This window comes from Panthera uncia, chromosome D2 (assembly GCF_023721935.1).
Source record: "Panthera uncia isolate 11264 chromosome D2, Puncia_PCG_1.0, whole genome shotgun sequence".
Lineage (NCBI taxonomy): Eukaryota > Metazoa > Chordata > Mammalia > Carnivora > Felidae > Panthera > Panthera uncia.
Window position 1 is genome coordinate 44767296 of NC_064818.1, and position 13830 is coordinate 44781125.

The 13830-nt window shown below is 47.1% G+C and overlaps 1 protein-coding gene across 6 annotated transcripts in view; it reads left to right on the top strand.

Moving 5' to 3' along the window:
- The first annotated feature begins 45 nt into the window (after window positions 1-45).
- The window catches only part of WDFY4 (WDFY family member 4), a 298336-nt gene continuing 284551 nt past the window's right edge, over window positions 46-13830 (top strand). For 3 of the 6 annotated variants that reach the window (XM_049645342.1, XM_049645345.1, XM_049645346.1), the window contains exon 1: window positions 49-285. The gene's annotated coding sequence lies outside the window, so the exon portion shown is untranslated. The other 3 variants (XM_049645343.1, XM_049645347.1, XM_049645344.1) reach the window with 3 other exon arrangements.

Consider the following 13830-nt stretch of genomic DNA (forward strand, 5'->3'; position numbering starts at 1 on the left):
AGCATACTCCCCTAAGGGGCCTTTCTGCAGGCCCGAGTCACCCACCAGAACCCAGGCAGTTCTGTCGCCGTCTGGGTAATGGGGACAACAGGCATCTGCTGACTCTTCACTTCTGCTTTCTCCAGGAAATGAGCAGAAACGCAGCTTGAGTGATTCATAGTGAAACGCTGTTGGAGACTAACAATGCTGGCCGAGCCCTCTTCCCCCAGGCCTGAGGGGCTGTGGCCCAGTACGGGGGCACCCATGCCACCTGAATTCTGCAGGCCTTGACCGCCACACCTCTGGGTAGGTGACCTTGCTCTCGGCCACACCGGGCCAGGCCGGAGATGGGCATGGAGGTCCTGTCGGTCAGGGTGGGGCCTACTGGCCGCCTGCTGGAAAGCTCAGCATTGGAACACTTGTGACTGCCGGTGCCTGATCTGGGTGTGTGGATGTGGGAGAAGAGGCGAGCTGATAAGCAGGAAGTGTGTGGTGGCGGGGGCGGGGGAGGGGGGCGCGGTGCAGGGCCATTCTGATGCCGGGGTCTGCTGGGGTGTCTGTCACTGTTGGAGTGTGCTGAGCCAGGCTGGGCTCCAGCTCCATTCCTCATCCTCTGACCGCAGGTCAAGCCCTTTCTCACAGTTCTGCTAAGGAAGGTGACCCGCCACCCCAGGGGCAGGCTGGATGTGAGCCTGTCTGTGCTAATTCCCAGGGATGGGGAAGGGCGGCTGACGGTGAGACTCCTCTGCCCGGCCCCCTGCACAGGCCTCTGAAGGGTGCTGAGAATTGTGGGCCACTCCAGCCTGGTCACCAAGAGAGCTAGCTTTGTCCTGGTCCTGTGGTCATTCCCTGGGGGTCTGGTAAGTAGGTGCCTCTTCCGGCCTCGCTCTCCTCATGTGAATTACCACATCAACCCTTAGAAACAGCAACTGATTAAGCCGGACCACCTGGCTCACAGAGAATTTGCTTTTCTCTCCTCCTGAAATCAGACCTTACAGAACACTGAACCAATCCTTTGTCCCAGCTTCTGGGAAGCCAGGAGGAGCTAATGCAGCAACTAAGGATTTCATGTATTACTCTTTCCAAGGAAGCTTCGATGCTGACATGATTTTCTGCATAATCATCCATTTAATTATTTGAGAGATTTCAAGAAATACTTATGGAGAGCCATTTCCTGCCAGGCACTGTTAAAGGCATCAGGGCCAGTGGACGGGGGCAGTTGTACTTGGCGTGATGGGCTGAAGTGGGATGGAATGCAGAGGCCTGGGAGTAGGGGGTCAGGAGGCCCAGAATGTGCATGCCTTCTGGGCGGAGACCTGAAGGAAGGGAGAGTCTGAGCTCTGTGGTTTTTGAGAAATATTTTTGGCAGGGGAATGGAGAAAGGACGTCAAAGTGCAGTGCAGGGGGCCTGGTGGAGGCCAGTGGGGCAGAGAGCCGTGAGGCGCAGGCCAGGCGACTCAGCCAGAGAGGTAAGGACGGCCTTCCTGTTCAGTGTGAGGTCCTGGGCTGTACCCCCTTAGACTTAGTGAGTTTCTACATGTTGAGTTTATAGAAAAGAAAATTCAGAAACAGTGTATAGGGTATGAGAAGTATCACCTAAGTGTGTTCTTTAAAGATCATCAGCATCAGGGGCATCTGGGTGGCTCAGTCGGTTAAGTGTCTGACTCTCAATTTCGGCTCAGGTCATGATCTCACGGTTCGTGGGTTCAGGCCCCATATCAGGCTCTGGGCTGACAGTGTGGACCCTGCTTGGGATTCTCTCTCCTTCTCTCTGCTTTTCTCTGTGCTCTTCTCTCTGTCTCAAAGTGAATAAATACATGTAAAAAAAATAAAAAAAAAATAGCATCAGCATCTTTGAGGTCCTTCACAGGCTTGTCCTTTCTCTCTTATCAGAGAACGTGGTTTCCCAGATTTCAGGGCTTGTTGTTCCCTTGCTTTTCTCTATCGTTTTAGCTCATATATTTAAATTGCTAAATACGTGTTAGTTTTGCATGTTTTTGAACTTTGCAAATAGGAATTAAATATTTTTTTAAGACTTGCCTCGCTTGCTCCCAATTTTGTTTCTGGAATTCCTTCATATTATTCTGTTCTATATAAATATATCTCAACATACTTCCCTGAGTTAATGCTGATGGGCACTTGGAATTTTTTTTTTTTTTTTTTTTTTTTTTTTTTTGGTTTTTGGTTTTGTTTTTCTATCACAAGCTGCTAGGCACTAAGGATTTGTGAGTACTGCTAGGGCTCTGCTTGTATGTATATCCCAGAGTATGTGTGCAAGACTTCCCTAAGGTATGTCCCCTAAAAGTAGAATTGGTGGGTCATGGATTTTACATACCTTCACCCTTACTGGATGATACCAAAATGCTTTCTAAACCAATTGCTTCATTTTACCCACCCATGAGCAATATGTTAAAGTTTCTGTTGTTCCCACATCTTCACCAGCATCTGATATGGCTGGAGTTTTAATTTTTGCCAATCTAGTGAAAATGAAAATCCATCTGTGTTTTTTTATTTTTATTTTATTTATTTATTTATTTATTTATTTATTTATTTATTTTTAAATCCATCTGTGTTTTTAATTTGCACTTCCTGAATTACTAAGGTTGGGCATCTCTTTATATGCCTATTGGCCATTCTGGATTCCTTTTCATGTTCAGATCTTTGGCCCACTTCTCTTTGGGGCCATCTGTATTCTACCCTGTTGATTTTCCATAATTTAATACATATCTGGATATTAATCCTTTGTTGTAAATGTATATTGTAAATATTTTTCCATTGCTTGTGCCTTGTCTCCATACATTCTTTGCAATTTCTATTACTGACCAAATTTCTTAATTTCAAATGAGCTTCATTTATCCATATGTTCTTTTATGATATACATGTGTGCTATCTAAGAAATTCGCCTCCATCACGAAGTCATAAAATTACTCTTACATTTTTTGTTTATAATTTTGCCTTTCACATTTAAGTGTTTTGTCCCATCAAAAATGATTTTTTACATTTTGTTTTGTTTTTTTCCCATATGGATAACCAAGAGTCTTTAGCTCTATTAATTAAAAGGCCATTCTTTAGTCACTGATCTACACCAGCTCCGTTATAAATCAAGTTGTCACGTATATGCAGGTCTGTTTCTGGGCTCTCTGTTCTGTCCATTTGTTGATCCCTTTGCCAATACTATATGATATGATTAACTCTAGGCTTACAATGAATTTTGATATCTGAAAAGAGTCTTGTTATTTTTTTCTTCTTCCATTCTGTCTTGACATTCTTGGTACATTCTTTCTTCACATGATTTTACAAACAGTTTATCAGATTCAACAAAAACCTATGTTCAGGATTGGTTGAAAATACCATTCAGAGAGATACAATATCTTTATGAAAATGACGCTTCCAATTCATGAACATGGTTTGTATGCTCATTTGTTTAGATGACAAATAGTCTTTAGAATATTTGAATAAAATTTTCTTTAAAATATTTGATGAAATTTTATAACTTTCTTTATAAAATAGTGCATATTTTGTCTAGAGTTATTCCTAAGTGGTGTATATATTTTTCTATCGTTTTAATGGTGACTAAAAATACATATTTTTGACTCACTGATGTATGCTTGCATTTTAAAGAAGAATCATTTTAGCTGCTTTATGGGCAGCAAAGGAACAAGCAAGACCATCCGTTACATGGCTGTTGTACTAATTCAGGCTCGAGGTATTGGTGGCTCCCCCCAAAGGGATAGTAAAGATAATGAGAGGTGGTCGGAGTGGTGAGTTCTGGATACTTTTTGAGTGTGGGATTTGATGATATTTTAAGTGTAGTGTGTGGGATAGAGAAGTTGAAGATGACTCGAGGGCAATAGGGAGAATGGAATTGTCAGATCTTGAGCTAGGTCAGGGGCAGAAGGAACATATTTGCAAGGTGGCGGTTATTCCAGAATATAGGTTTGAACAAATAAAAGTGGAGATGTGTATTAGACGTCAAGTGGAGAAATGAAGTCTTGGCACCCCCTGTCCCCATCTGACCTTCATAGTTGAAAAGCAAGACAGCTTGGTCTTCTTGGGGTTCTAGGGGAGATATCTTGCGCAGGAGGGAAAGAAGGAAGGATGAGCCCCTCAGAGTTCTTGAGTCACACTCTAGAACTTTTTAGAATTTATTTATTTACATTTACTTATTAATTTACCAGTGGGGACTTGCCTTTGTTGTCTCCATTTCTTATGCAAACCATCAAAATGCGTGGGCATTTTGCACCTGTAATGATGTTTCCAAGGCAACACTCCGAAGCCCTTGGCTGATGGCCCCATTTGAAGCATCTGCACACCTGTTAGAAGCTTAAGTCTCTAAGTCTAGATCCGTGCAACCCAATACAGAAGCTTCTAATCATATCTGAGATATGGTCAGTCTGAACTGAGATGGGCTGTAAGTTTAGTATGTACATCGGGTATCAAAGATGTTACAAATAACAAAAAGAAATGGGAAATATTTACTTAATACTTAAAAAAATTGATTGCATATTGAAATGATATTATTTTGGATATATTGGATTAAATAAAATATATTTTAAGAGTATATTTGAATAAATGGCTTAATTATGCTCTTTACTTTTACTTTTTAAATGTGGCCACCAAGACTATTTTATATTACACATGTGGCTTGAATATGTGGCTGGCTTTGTACTTCTTCTGGGCAGTGCCCTTCAGAGGTACTTCGTGTTTTACGGCCAGAGGCTTTTGTGGGAAACACAGTTCAAGAAGGATGGAAGTTAGAGAAGTGAAAAGCTACTTGGCCCAGATAATCCAGGGAGAAAGGAAGGATGAAGGGTAAGAAGAATAGATTTCGTACTTACAGTAAACCAGACACTGGGCAGAGCACTGGAATTAGTCCCATATTTCATCCCCCAAGTGAGATCAGTTTCATTACTCCCATTTTACAGATGGGAAAATGGAAGCTCAGAGGTCCCTCCCTCTCAGACAGTAAGAGACTCAGCTGAGATTTGAATTGAAAGCCCTTGCTCTTTGGGGCACCTAGGTGGCTCAGTCAGTTAAGCGTCTGACTTCAGCTCAGGTCATGATCTCACATTCGTGAGTTTGAGCCCCGCATCGGGCTCTGTGCTGACAGCTCAGAGCCTGGAGCCTACTTCAGATTCCGTGTCTCCCTCTCTCTCTCCGCCCCTTCCCTGCTAGTTCTCTGTCTCTCTCTCTCTCAAAAAAAAAAAAAAAAAAAAATTAAAAATAAAATAAAGCCCTTGCACTTTGAATTAGGCACCACCCTCACTGTGAACTGAGGAAACACTTCTGGTAAGGAATAGTGAACTTTGGGCAGAAGTGTGAAAACTGCTCTTCCCCATTTGCAAATGATTCACAGCAAACAAAAAGATTGCCTGGGAATGCTTTTTATCCCATCATTGCCTATAACAATGGGCTCAGGGCATTCCATTATTAGGGAATGAAGAGAGTCAACTACGGGCAATCCACCGAGAGCATGATTCTTGGTCATTAAATGGATAATTTAAGGGTAAAGGCAACACAGACTATGTTTATGATATGATGATGGACAACTGATACAATGAAAATGTCTATACATCAGTTATAAATAAAATATGCTTCCAAGTGAAATATAGTATGCAAAAAAGAGGAAATACTTGTTGAGTTTTGTGTTTTTAACATAATAATAAGAAGAAAATTGCCCAAGTAGCTCCCGGATAACAGTTTAAAGGATAGGCACAAAATATAAAGAGATAGGCAAAGATGAATAAAAGTATGTACACATGAAGAAACTGTGTTATGAGGTTGGTCAGAGCCTATCAGGACTTAGTGAGGTCCGAGCATGCTACAGTGAGCCCCCACAGGCTTCCTCCTACGACTCTTTTTGGGTGTGGACCAGATCAAGGAGCGAGGGGCCCCAAGTGCAGAAAGCAGCTGGCTGGGACGTGCATGTACTAAGGGCAGGGCGCAACCACCCTGCAGCTCCGTTTCTGTGTTTCTGCCCAAATAATGCATTTCTTTTACTGGGGTGGGGGGGGGGGGGGGGGGGGTCGTCCCGCCTCCTCCACAGGTGCCTGAGGCTCCTATTTTCTGCAATGCATCCAGCGCATGCGCAGCAACTGCCCTGGTGGGGGTGGGGAAGGACCGCCACCTCTTTGAAGAAGGCGAAGGGTGAGAAGAGAGCCAGGAGATGCGGATGGGCCAAAGTCCTGATAATGAAACGGGAAAAACCAAACAAAGCAGGGGCAGCACTCTGCAATCAGAATACAGAATCTTGTAAGTTTTAGCTTTTCCTTTCACATACCTCCAGGAAACATTTAATTCTGTAAATTAATGGAGGGGGGCGGGCAGGTACCTCTGAGAATGATTCCGCTGCTGCATGGGGGAAGGGATCTCTCTCAGAATCTCGCATCTAAAATATCACCTTGGTTCCGAGAAATACTTCTTCCCTTGCACAATTTGAAGTGTCTGGATAGTCTCAGTTTTGACCTGTGTATTTAATGTGATGATCCCCTCCGTCTCAAAGTAATTACATAATTACTGGTCCTACCAGCATTTTATAGCTGGTGGAAACTTAGAATTGAGGAAATGCAGGAATGAGAAAGGTGAAGCGTATTCAAGAGTAATGATCTCGCAAGGAAGAAAGTGAGGGGTGCTGTGGTTACTACAGGCAGCAGGTAATGATAAATTTGGGAATTCCCAAGTGCTCACTTTTATTCTGCTTGAGTCCACACACCGTGTCTGTGCACTTTCACTCCTGGGCTCCTCCTTCCACCGGCACCTGGAGATGATCATAACCCCGAACACCGGGGTGTAATTACTAAATGAGATCTTGTAGTAGGGATGTAGCATTGATGGATGCAAAGTGTTGTGACTACTTTTTAATCACAGGATGGCTGGGTGGTGGCAGGAGTTTGGAAGTTGGAGAGAAGGGGGTTATTTCTTGGTTGGGGCAAGGAAGAAATGCCTGGCCAAGGAAGCATGGAAGGTGGCAAGATTGGGTTATGTGGAGCTGAGGGAGGGGCATCCCAGGGAGAGACTCCTGAGTAAAGGCAAAGGATCAGATGATGAGTGAACAGTTCATTTGGCCAGACCTCATTGGGAGTGCAGTGGGCAATCAGTCAAGGAAGGATGTTGGGACATATCATTGAGGGCCAAGAGCTTGAGAGTGTTCCTTGAGAACATGAGGAACCACTGAACACAGTTGAGCAAGGGACTGATGTGATGGGGCTGTGCTCCTCAGTCTGACACTGTGGGGTAAGTGGGAGACGTTGGGGAGACCAGAGGCAGAGAGGCCTGCCATGGCAAGGTGGGAAGAGAGACGAAGCAGCAGTGGGCTCACCCTCCCAGAGCCATTTTCCCATTTCCTGTGCATGTAGAAGAATTAGGTCTAGGTAAGAAATTATTCCTGACACGTCCGGAAATTCACCAGCTTGTAGGAGACTCGTTCTGGTTAAACACGTATCCGGGTCTCAAAAGAGAAATGTGAAGGCTCTGAACATGAAACTAATTTGAAAAGTATACCTTCATCGGTGGACAGACCCTTAAGGAGCATTATTCCAGGTGCTTTATGTGACAGGTGGGGAAGTCAGTCACAGAGGGGCCTAACACCCCTGCTTCCTGACTGCCAGTAATGCATTTCCTCTGCATTTTGGTGAAGAAACAGCACAGGACAAAGTTGCATCTGAAAACGTCTCTTTTTTGCATGAGCCTAGAAGCAGAGTTTTCTGGATCCAGATCTGCCTAGCATGATAGAGGACAGGGAGCCCAAGACAACTAGTAAGTTTCTTTACGGGTGATGTGGGCAGTTTGTGCTCTTGCTTTTTTTGTGATTTTTTTTTTGATCTACAAGAATTAAAAATTAATTCTTTAGTATACTAATGAGTTCCACGAGAATTAGGAGATGCTTAATTCCTCCCAAGTCAGGAATGCACACTTCCATATACGTTTACAAGTTTAAATAGCGATTTTTGTATTTATTTTCTAAGCAAAGTATGCTTGAAATTAAAAAAAAAATTTAATGTTTATTTATTTTTTGAGAGAGAGAGGCAGAGCTTGAGCAAGGGAGGGGCAGAGAAAGAGGGAGACACAGAATCTGAAACAGGCTCCAGGCTCTGAGCTGTCGGCACAGAGCTGGACGCAGTCCTCAAATTCACAAACCAGAAGATCATGACCTGAGCTGAAGTCAGACGCTTAACCAACTGAACCACCCAGGGCCCCCCCTTTTTATACTTGAAATTCAATGAGCTAAACAGAAGGGTTGTGTGAGCTAACCATTCCTGGAAAAGTTTTCATCTCTCGAACGTTAACAAGTGGTCTGAGAAGTATAAAGGGTGCTACAAAGTCCCTGGTCGTTTCACTCCTCCCAAGAAATTGGACGATGAAGAATGGGATGGGGGCAGCCTAGCATCTGGAGGCCTTGACCCAGCCCCTCCCGGAGATGTGATCTCTACCCTGTTCCCACCCCCTCCTCCTTGCGGTGGTACAAAACCACTAGTGGTCCAACATCACCTCTCCCATCCCGTTGTGTGTCCTTCCTCAGGGAGCAGTTCTCTCTAACCTGTCCACAGGCTTATTTCTCCTCCACTCAGGCTCCTTCTCCAAAGCCCTGGCTTCTGTGACACCTCTCCTACCACCTGCTACCCTCCCCCTCCCCCTTCTCACCTCGAATTGCCAGCTCCTTTCCTCTGCCCCCTTCACTCTGGGTTCCTGCTATAAAGGGTGCATTGCAGGCATTGAATTGTGGCATCCCTTTACCTGCCCCCATCCCCTTCCTCAGGCTGTGAGCACCTGGGGGCAGGGACTGAGCCCTCTGGGCAGGCCCAGCATCTAGCAGGGGGTCACATTACAGGGTCCATATCACTCTCTGCTGAGAACCCCACGGCGACTCCCAGGATAACTGCATGGAACATGACAAGGGCATTACTGGCGTTCCTTTTGCCACACACACCCTTCCCCATCCTTGCTCCCTGTGCTCCAGACTCTTTGAATCTCTACTGTCTTCCCCGAACATGCATGCTGCCCGGGGTGCTTGGCTTCCGGAGCACCAACTCCTCATCTCTCAGTGCCCGTCGTGGGGACCATCTTTTCTGAGAAGTCTTCCCAGACCATCACGACCCTCTCCAGACTGGGCCAGGAGCCTCTGCTGTGCCCCACAGCCAGGCACCTCCCTGTCCAGCACCTACCCCACTCTGTCTGTTTCCTTGCTGTTCTTCTGCACCCCTGAGTGTGAGCTGTCAGGTCTAGGGTGTGGACCAGGGACAGTTCCGCTCCTTGCATGTTTGCTAATCAAACGTCCCACCCCACAGAGAAAGCTGTAGAGAGCCGCAGTTCTGGTGGCTTAGCCTGGAGGGTGAGTGTTTAATGCTGGGCGTGCTGCTGGTGGCAGCCCAGGAGTGGCTGGCTGGCTGGTGTCCACCTTGTGCCCGGGCTAATCAACCGTTGGCCTTGTGGTTCCCAGAGATCAGCTTTTACCTGGGGGGATGGTGAGACCACAGGGTCCTGTTCTATGAGCTGGGGCCACACGGCAGACCTGGCCCCAGACCTCCTTGGACGAGGGATCAGCAACACCTTTGCAAGTCCAGCCAGGGGACTCCTACTAGAGTTTCCAGCTGGTGCCCAAGGTATCCCCAAGATATATTCTTACCATCGTTGATGACTGTGTCAAGCCAACCTGGATTGGTGGAAGGGGATGAAGAGCTTTGAAGTCAGAAAAGTCTGGGTTTGCCCTTCTGATGTTTATTCTGATTCTGATGCTTGTTAGCAGTTTGATTTCAGATAAGCTAGCTATTTTCTCTGAATGTCAATTTCTCTGCATCTTGCTTTCCCCATCTATGTAATGGGAATAATCATACCTACCTTATAAGTTTTCTAAGATTAGAGAGCATCACTGATAACTGCCAGCAGATGCTCGTTCAGTTACGGTCATTTGTACTTAAGCAACACTACCCTATGTTTTAGTGGGCAGCGAGCCACAGATTCGCTCCCATGATGGAGCGACTCCCGATTATGGGGGCTGGGCTTCTTGTCACCTGTGCTGTCACTGGCCCATGCTCTTTGTGCAGACAGTGACAGCTCAGTTACAGCTAAGCTTTGAGGATCTGGCCAGGGGAACTGCTCCCTGGCCATTTTTGGCAATGTGGAAGTCAGTACACATAGTGAGATACAGAACCAGGGACCCTCCTGCAGGACACGGCAGGTTCCTATATTCTGTTGCTGTTGCCAAAACCGCAGAGGTGTGTGCTAGCCAGGAGGGCTTGGACTGGAATCAGAAAAAGGAAGTGTTGAGGGCCGTGGCAGGTGCAACCTGCCCAGTTCCTGTCAATCAGGGTCTCCATCTTAGTCTTCAGGGGGAATTTCTCAACTTCTGGAAATAACCGAGGCATTTGAGGCAGGATGTAGAGCCCTGGGCTCTGCTGTTCTCTGCTTGTGGGCACTCTCAGCCCTTGGCTGATGGAGGAGGTGGGACCCTTGTCAACTGGAGAGGGCTTGGGGCAGCAGGTGGCTGCTGGTCCTTGCACTGGAAGTGGATGTCAAGGCTCAAGGAACCTCCAACACCACTTGTTTCCGTGCGCCTCCCACCACCCTGTGTCCCCCTCCCCCACATTTCCTCCCCCCCCCACATTTCCTCCCCCCCCCCACTCCTGCCATTGCCCACAGGGATGCTCATCACAGGAGGAACCCCTCTGCACATGCTCTTGTACTTGCCCTGGAGCCGGCTCTTGGGGACAGCGCTCCTGCTTCTGGTCCCCATTCTTTATCTTCAAGATGGCCAGCTCCCCACCTCTGGCCCTGTCTCTGTGCTCTCCAGGATGAACCCCAAGGCCTCGATTTAACTCACTTAGTGTCCTGCTGTCCATTCAAACCAGTGCCTTGTTGTGAGAAAACCTGAGATTGGACACACTCAGCAGACAAGCAAGGAGGGGGTGGTACAGAAGGGAAACCAGGTCTAGGGTGGGGGCAGCTTGCCCTGGCCACAGGGCTGGACCCTCAGAAGTGACTGAGGTCCCAGAGCACACCCACGGAGGACTATTTGGATGTAGGCTTCTCCAGGAAGTGCAGGCAGATTTTAGGAACCTCAAGGCAGCAACACACAGAATGGGAGTGGGTGCACAGGGCAAGAGGAACAGACACTTTGCACACATCTAGCCTGCACTGGAGGTGATCTTACGTGTGTTCACTTGCTTAACTCTTTTGTTTTCTTAATTCATTTCTTTCTTTCTTTCTTTCTTTCTTTCTTTCTTTCTTTCTTTTATAAATGTTCATTCATTTTTGAGAGAGAGAGAAAGAGAAAGAGAATGAGTGTTGAAGGGGCAGAGAGATGGGGACAGAGGATCCGAAGCAGGCTCTGGGCTGACAGCAGTGAACCTGATGTGGGACTTGAACTCGTGAACTGTGAGATCATGATCTGAGCTGAAGCTGGACGCTCAGTCGACCAAGCCACCCAGGCGTCCCTTCCAACAGCCTTGTAAGAAGATACTGTTCCCGTTGTACAGGTGCAGGCATCGAGGCTCGGTGACTGTAAGTCACTAAGGCCGAAAGTTCGGGAGAGGTAGAGCTAGGATTTGAATCAGATTTGTCCGATGCTGCTCTGGGTCTGCCCGTGGAGCTGGGTAGGGATGGAGGGAGACAGGTCCAGCCTAGAAGTCTAGGTTCAGGGTGGTGATGTTATCTTACTAGGTAATCATGGCTGCTGTACAGCCAGACTTAGAGGCCCCATTCCCAGACATCCTGAGCTGGCTTGCTGGGGGCCCTGGAACTCTTGGCACCCGCCCAGCTCATGGTTAGCCCAGGAGCTGCTGTCTGGCCTCCACGCACAGCTCTGGGAGGCTTTCATGATGTTTTCCAGTGGCTTGCAACAGCTTCCCAGGCCTGTCACCTCTCCTGGGGATGCGTCGAAATCACCTGAGACCTTATAGAAAGCACGCTTGCCTGGGGCCCACCCAGACCAACGAAGTGGCAATCTCCGGGGAGCAAGTCCCCCTAGGTGGTTCTGGTGTGCAGCCTGGGCTGGTGAGGACTGCTCCCTTTCTAAACTCATCGAGCAGTTCTCCATCCCTTCAGATGATCTCAGACGTCCCTTTGCCTCTGTGTTTCCAAAGTGATCCTTCTAACCAGAGTGGTCCTCATCTACACCTGGGGTCTATGTTAGCCTCCTGGCTCTCCCTGCTTCTCGTTTCTCCCTGTTCTGGGCCTGGCTTCGCGCCAGGCAGGAATAACATTTCCAAAATGTGTTTACTGTGTTTTTCTTCTCTTCCAAACCTTCAAGATCTGCTCATTATCTAGAACAGTATGTCTGTGCTGGCCCATTCTCCTGGTCCTCATGACTCAGCTGCACCGTGGTTTCCCGTAATGCCCGCAGTCACGCTTCTCCCCTCCAGAGAGCCTGTCTGCTTGCACTGGTCTTGTTTCCTGCTCACGATCCTGTTCCAGCTCTTTAGCTGCTCTTGGTTTGTGCAGATCAGGCGGGGACCTTTGAACAGCATCCTCAGGGGGACTTCCCAGTTCCACATGTTACCGACGACCTCTTTCTCCCAGAGGGCCCATGGTTCATGGTTACGTATCCGGTCCTTGTTGAGTTTGTTCTCAGCTGCAGAGACAAGTTGGAGGGGCACATCTTTTACCCATCTCCCCCCCCCCCAAATCTGGCTCCTCCTTGCTTCTAAGAAGGTACAGCCCAATGCTGTGCCTGCCCCACAGGACATGCTCAGCAAATCCTGATGAATTCAAGGTATGCAGGAAAGGCTGTCTGGTGGGGGGTTCTGTGGGACTTTATTCAACACTGTCATGCTGCTAAGCTGCTTTATTTTACCCAGAATAATGTCCTCAAGGTGTATTTATGTTGTAGCATATATCCAAATTTCCCTCCTTTTGGAGGCTGACAAATACTCCATTGTACAGATGGACCACATTTTCCTTATCTGGTCATCTACTGACGGACAGTTGGGTTGTTTCCAGCTTTTTGCTCTTGTGAGTAATCATGTTTTACATGTGGGTATACAAATATCTATTGATGCTCTGCTTTCAATTCTTTTGGGGCATCTTTTTACTTTTTTTTTTAACGTTTATTCATTTTTGAGAGACAGAGAGAGACAGAGCATGAGCGGGGAAGGGGCAGAGAGAGAGGAGACACAGAATCTGAAGCAGGCTCCAGGCTCTGAGCTGTCAGCACAGAGCCCAATGTGGAGCTTGAACTCAGGAATGATGAGATCTTTTTGTTTGCTGTGAATCATTTGCAAAGATGAATTTTTTTTAAAATGTTTATTTATTTTTGAGACAGAGAGAGACAGAGCATGAACGCGGGAGGGTCAGAGAGAGAGGGGACACAGAATCTGAAGCAGGCTCCAGGCTCTGAGCTGTCAGCACAGAGCCGGATGCGGGGCTCGAACTCAGACTGTGAGATCATGACCTGAGTCGAAGTTGGACACTCAACCGACTGAGCCACCCAGGTGCCCCGATCTTTTTACTTTTTATAGTTGGCCCACCTTGACTATTAGTTCAGCCAATTTGACAAAATTATCATTAAAAATACAGTTTTTTTAAATAGGGAAGACTGTGTGGCTCAGTTGGTTAAGCGTCTGACTCTTGATTTCAACTCAGGTCGTGATCTCACTGTTTGTGGGACTGAGACTCATGTTGGGCTCTGCACTGACAGTGTGGAGCCTGCTTGGGATTCTCTCTCTCTCTCTCTCTCTCTCTCTCTGCCCCTCCCCCACTCGTTCACGTGCATCCGCACCTTCTCTCCCCAAATGAATAAATGCACTTAAAAAAAATTTGGTGGGCAAGTGGATGGGAACTTATGGAGTAGTCTCCATACTTGGCCAACATGGGAGCGCCCCTGAGTGAGCTCTATCTGTGTGCGGCTGGTGTTCATGG